General features: G+C 41.5%; 1 long non-coding RNA gene across 1 annotated transcript; it reads left to right on the plus strand.

Annotated features, from left to right (window-relative positions):
* Positions 1-725: 725 nt before the first annotated feature.
* Positions 726-4,275, plus strand: LOC141748658 (uncharacterized). The gene is made up of 4 exons (XR_012589070.1): positions 726-874; positions 1,033-1,126; positions 1,644-1,740; positions 2,272-4,275. It is a non-coding gene; the product is annotated as an uncharacterized LOC141748658 (long non-coding RNA).
* Positions 4,276-6,143: the final 1,868 nt, after the last annotated feature.

Consider the following 6,143-nt stretch of genomic DNA (forward strand, 5'->3'; position numbering starts at 1 on the left):
GGCCAGTGGAGATGGAGGACTGGGGCTACTGTGATCATCGAGTTTTTAGTCTGAGTCATTGCATGCTATAACCTTGGCACTAAGTGCATGGTCACAGCTTTGGTGACTTCAGTTCATCATGCCAGCAGTGGTGAGGACTGGTTCCAGTAGGTTGATACTACCAGGAAGGAAGGAAAGGAGGAGACTGGAAAATTCGTTACTGAAAATGAATAAAATTGCACAATGATGGTCAGTAGCCCTTCCCATCCTGAAATCTCACACAGCTGAGGTTTAACATTAATCCTGTCGTTAGTAGGCTGTCACACTGCATACCAGTATCCCTGGTTTCTGTAGAGAACTGCTGAGGTGCAAGAGAGAAACAAGCTGCCGAAGGCCTCCACAAGTCTTGCAATAGATCAGCGGAGGGAATCCGGACACCGCCCCCTCCCCCGCCCCCCCCCGCCATTTCCACTGTGATGCTTAAGCCATCTCACATTCAAATCCTGTCTTTTGTCTCACTTGCTGCAGGAAAGCTACAGAGTGGTAAACAACTGCTGGGAATAAATGAGCTTGTCATGCTAAGTGTACTCCTAGAGGGGTGCTGTGCTACCTCTTTTTTCTTTATAAAAAACAGCTGGCCCACAGTGGCTGTAGTATCTAATCCTATGATAAAAGCAGGATTCAAGCCCCCCAGTCCCCCCAGAGCGTCTCGGGCTGCCTCGTTGCCTGCTGTTGATTGAGAGCACCTGTGGCTCTTCTGCAAACAGCACACGAGAGCGCTGAGATCTTTTCCATCAGCAGCTTTTGTTACGTAGGCAGGAGGTGTCTCTTCAATCAGTGCCTTGGAGCCTGCTTTACCTTGGAGCCTGCTTTACGTTCTCTCCCATGGACTCAGGTACAGCATAGACAGAATAATGCCACGAGCACAGGCTGGAAGGCCGGATAGGGCCAGCTGATCTGGGTAGTAACAGAGTGAACCCTGTGGCAGGAACTCAGAGAAAGGAATTTTAATCCCGATTAACTCACTGTTTGTTTGCTTTTTTCTTTCTGCAGAAGATATCAGTGAAGAATGAGGCAGTAGCAGTAAGTGATGAGTGTGGAAAAATGAAAGCCACTGCCCATCGAGAAAAGAATTTTTATTTGCTGAGTGAGTAGTCTTGGCTTTTGAATACTATAGTTTTTGAATGCTGTTACAGTAGTAATGGGTAACTGGAGTAATAGTAGTTGTATTACATCTTGAAGCAAACGATCATTAAAAATAATTAGTCTTAAAATTTATATACTACTGCACAGAGAGATTTTAACATTGTAAAACAGAAATAATTTTAACCAGCAGGATACTCTATATCTAAGCCAACACAACCTTTTTCTGCACTAATATTCAATTACTGGATTCCAGGATTTCATGGGTACTTATGACTGACGCTCTTTCAATATCTTAGCACTGTCCCTACGGCCTCCCACAAAACAGGCAAATTCTGTTCACGCCTTTTCACAGGCAAAGAACTGAGACCAGAGCTCAAGCTGAGGATCAGTGCTTGCTGAGGATTTGGGTGCCCCATCCAAAATGATGATACTGGAAGTCTGTTTAGCTGTCACCTAATGCTGAAGGTAATGAAAGTATTATAGTTGACTCATGTCTTTATTTTAATTTTGTTCTCCAGTGCTAAGAGTTCCACTTTGGCCCAGAGTGTCTCTGCCTTCACAGAGCTGAGATGGTGTGATCCCAGCTTACTTCTAAGTGAAATGAGAGCTTCTGAGGTAAGTGTTCTCCTATCTGTGACTTCTCATGCACTCTTGGCACATGCCAAGTACACACTGAATGAAAACTTTCTGCTGCAAAATTTCCACAGGCAATGTGGAAAGAAGGGCAGGATTCAGAGCCCCACACTGAGACCTCAAGGCATGAGGTTGCAGTATCTGATTTTTAGCTACAAATTCATTTGTGGCTGTGCTTGTAAGGGACCTGCCTGGAGTCAAAAGGAAGGTATTTAGAATTGTAATGAGCTTCCTGGGTCACCAACGAGGTGAGTTATATGGTAGATCCATTTGTTTTCTACTTCTGCCTTGCAGTGAATGCAAATTCTGGCTCCAGAAGTCTTTCTAGAACCCTGGAGATAGATAGGGGGGTGTGTGTAAAGTGTTTTAAGAGGGACTTAATTTTTTTTTTTAAGTCCCACCTTTAAAAAGGGTAGTGGTTTCTCATCTCTAGTAGTCTCTTCCATAATATGGCACAAAAGACTATTTTATTCTTGCAGTACCTACAGGCCCTAATCTGCATCAAATTTCCAGGTAAAACTGAAAAATCATCACTATCAGGCACTGTCTGCCCAGCACCGTTGGCTGTCCCTTACTGGATCATGTCACTGAGAGCTGCCTCTTTTCCTTTTGACTTTGCTTCTGCTCTGTGGAGAAAAAGTGTGAGAAGGTCCCCTTCTAAGGAAGGGGTTGAAAAAATGGTGAGCCAGCAGGACTTCAGGTGTGCATGTCTTGCCCAGCAGCCCTTCCTGCTGCGGGACCAGGTCTCTGCAATGTGCCCAACTGTTAAATTGGAAGCCTTTTAGAGAAAAACCTGCAATGCCTCTTCCCATCAGGTGAGACACTGCTGGTTGCACGTGTGGATAACCCTTACTGCACTTGTCTGTCCTTCACTTCATCACTTTGATAGACGATTTCTAGAGCATTTTCTGACTGCCTGAAGTGAAAGTTTAGTTAGACATTTAACCAGCTGCTGCGCATACAATTTAAGAAGTTAAATGCATATTTCTGCCAGTAGAATAAAGTCTTCTGCTAGATAGAATATGATGTTACGTACTTCGATGTGTTTTGCTTCCTCAAATACCTGACAACATGCAAAATTCTAGTACACCTCAACAGAGAAGTTGGTAATACAGATTGTAAAGGGAATGTGTAAAAGATAGCTCCAAGCCATTCAATTCTGCTGTCTCACATCTTTCAGCTCTGTTCTCCCTTATCTTTGGTATTTTCACTTCTGTACTAATGTCTACCTAAGAAAATAGTTTGAACTGTTGACTTACCTGTTTACCTGTATGAAACTTTTGGGTTCAAGGTCTGTCTCTAAGTGGCTGTGCAGGAATATAAGAGAAAAACAGTTTTCTGTCCCTGTGAACCTCTGCTTGCCTCTGTCATTCCTGCACTGAGATGGCAAGAACGCTGTCACAAGCAGAGCCATATGCCTGTGCTTTGCAGGAAAGGTTTTGGAGGAGGGAACAGCCCACAGGTGTAATCTCAGCCCTCCTCCAGCAAAGCTTCCCCAGGAGGGCTGGTTGCTTGTCTCTGTGAGCAAGGGGAAGCAAAGCAGTTTCCCTCTGATTCCTTTCCCATGGCCTTTCCTGGAACTAGTTGGAAATGTGTGGTTTGACACTTCCAAATGAAAAATCAATTGCAAATAGGGCAGGACAGTTAAAAGCTTTTCAGCCCTCATGCTCTTTCTTCTCACAAATATTTGGGAGAAGTAAGGGGTATGCTTCGTGAGGTATGGATTCAAGGAGAAAAAAAAAAAGTGTGGGGGGGGCTTGAACACGTTTCATTCCCAGGTTTATTTAGACCCAGATTAATTCCCAGTTTCATTCTCTGTGGGATTTTCCAAGCTGAAATCCTTTCCATCCATGTGACTTTTCCCAAAATGCAAGCTCCATGCCATTTGAAGTGTTTGTCTTTGAATTCAGATAGCAGTAGTTCCATTATTCTGGAGGGCTTCAGTGTGGAGGCTTAATGCCTTTGTTGCACAAAGAAATAGGTTGTGTGGAGAAATAATCAGCCACAGATACACATGGGCATCTTCTATTTGTTGTAGGCATTAGGATGCACAGTGACATTTCCAGTATTGATGCAAAATCTCACATTAGAGTGGAAAAAAATTTTCTTATTGATTGATTGAGATAATTGCTAATGTGAGCAGTAAGATGACTTTTGGGGATATGGACCTAAGTTCACCTTGTACCGTAACTCTCTGAACTTTTAGCACATGGTGTTAAGCACTTTACCAGAGAAGTATAGCCTCACGTTGCTTTTTTGCTGATGTTTAGCTGTCTGACATCTTTATATTGTGTTGTTTTGTCCTAACTCTGTTGCAATAAGGTCCATGATTGCATGAAATTATTACCTTACTCGGTTAAAAAAGCTGATTTCTGTTCTTCCCATGTGTATGTATTTTTAGGCTTTTTCTTACTCCCCAGTCCGTTGGGGCGGGTATTGTTTGCTCCATTTGTATGCTACTGAAGTACTTGGGTTTCTTCTCTGATCTGAAAATGCAGAAGAAACAGTGAAGGAGAGATTTGCTGCAAAAGGTGTGCAAATATTCAAATAAATCAACCAGCTTCCTTGGCAAATATACTCTTGGCATTATGCATTCCTTTTTACTAAAAGATAATGACTGAAATGTTAAAAATACTCCTTTCTGTGACATTCCAAAAGATTTTTCAGAGAATGAGCCTAGTGGTGTTTGTTATTTGAGAACACAGCCTTAAGAAAGGGCACGTCCTGGCAGTGCAACACGTTTGAGATAAGAATGAAGCCCCATGTCTTCAGCAAACAGAGCCTGTGCTTAGTTTGAAGAAATGCCATGTGCATCTTCTTTAAGAAACCACTAATTACACACCATTAGAAAATAAGGATGGGACTGCTAATCAGCTGCCGCTCCGTATTCTACAGTGTGTCATGTTTGCAACTCTTGGAATTATTCTTTCAGCTATTTTCAGTGTTTTTCATTAACGAGATTGTCTCCTCTTCCAGTTTGTTTACTTGAATATAAAATAGTTTTTACTTCCATTTAACTTCATGAAGCTCTTGGGAAAACAGTTTATTTTGCAGTGAATTAAATAGTCACAATTAAATTGTGACTTATATCTTGCTGTATTTTTGCTATCAATACAGATTGGTGTACCTCTTCTCCAGGGCAGAACTTGGCTCAAGTCTCACGAGCATAGAGGGAAATGGTTTCAATGAATGGCTTATCTTTGGTTACCTTCACAGACCGAATTAAACCTGTAAAGCTAAATCCTCCCTAGAATTAAGTAGTTTGGGTGAAAAAGACCTGAGAGAATGGCACAGTACCCTTGGTTACAGGCTATTTAACAGCAGGGGTGGTTTGTTTCTAATTTGTAAAAGACTTTGTCTGTTTCTTTTTTTTTTCTTTCTTACTTAATGTTCTTCTCTTCTAAATACTTCTTCTGATCTTCTCTTATAAATATTTAGTTGCCTAGTCTCAAGGGGCAGCGCAATGTGAAGAATAAACTGCTGGAGCAGAGAGGTGAGACACCAGGCCACTGGCTGCTGTTTGGATCTGTGTGACAGTCACAAAGCAGTCTTTTTTGCTTCAGCTTCCCAGTCACTAAGTTGGAGAGAATTATGTTTTCCCATCTTTCTCTTTTGGGGTCCACAAATAGAGAATACTTTCTTCATATGGTGTCTTTTATAGTTTTCATATAAAATGGTAGTATCTGGCAGCTCTGGTTCATCCTGGTTTGTTTGTGTGTTTTAGAAGTAGAAGAGATTTACTAGAAAAATTACTGTAATTTTATCATGACTCAAAGTCCCTTGTGGTCAAGGATGGCAGTGCTTGAACTGCACAGGTCAGTTATCTGAACAGGGTTATAAGCAATAATGATCTTTTATTGCACAATTTGCTGGACCAATCAGCTATACCTGTGTAATGGAGTTAACATTTCTCTTCTTCCACCTGTTACATGGCTTGGCCTTTATGAATGACAAACGTATTTGGCAAAGCGGTATCTCACAAAGCAAGGAAGTATGGCTTATCACAACAAAGTCGTTACTGCTTTCTCCATATTCTTTCATTTGTCACACAACCTTGTATATGACCACTGAGAATTAACTGGATGTTTCTGCTATTTTACTTTTTGTTACTGATTATCCAAAAATTGATTACAGAGAATTCATGGTGTTGTCAGAAATTCCAGCACTCACTGGCCACCATACAGAGGTGCTCTGTGATTGCTACAGCTTTTGATTTAGTTCAGTGATGATCAGACCAGTATTTATGAAGACTGGAATAAGTAAGGGAGATGCAGTGCTAGCCCAAGCAATAGTGTTTATTCATGGGCAGCACCAATGTTACCAGTTCCTGAATAAATGTCACTAGGTGATATAATATATTTATTGAAAGACATCACCTTAAGCAT

The sequence above is a fragment of the Larus michahellis genome, chromosome 9 (genome assembly GCF_964199755.1).
Source record: "Larus michahellis chromosome 9, bLarMic1.1, whole genome shotgun sequence".
Lineage (NCBI taxonomy): Eukaryota > Metazoa > Chordata > Aves > Charadriiformes > Laridae > Larus > Larus michahellis.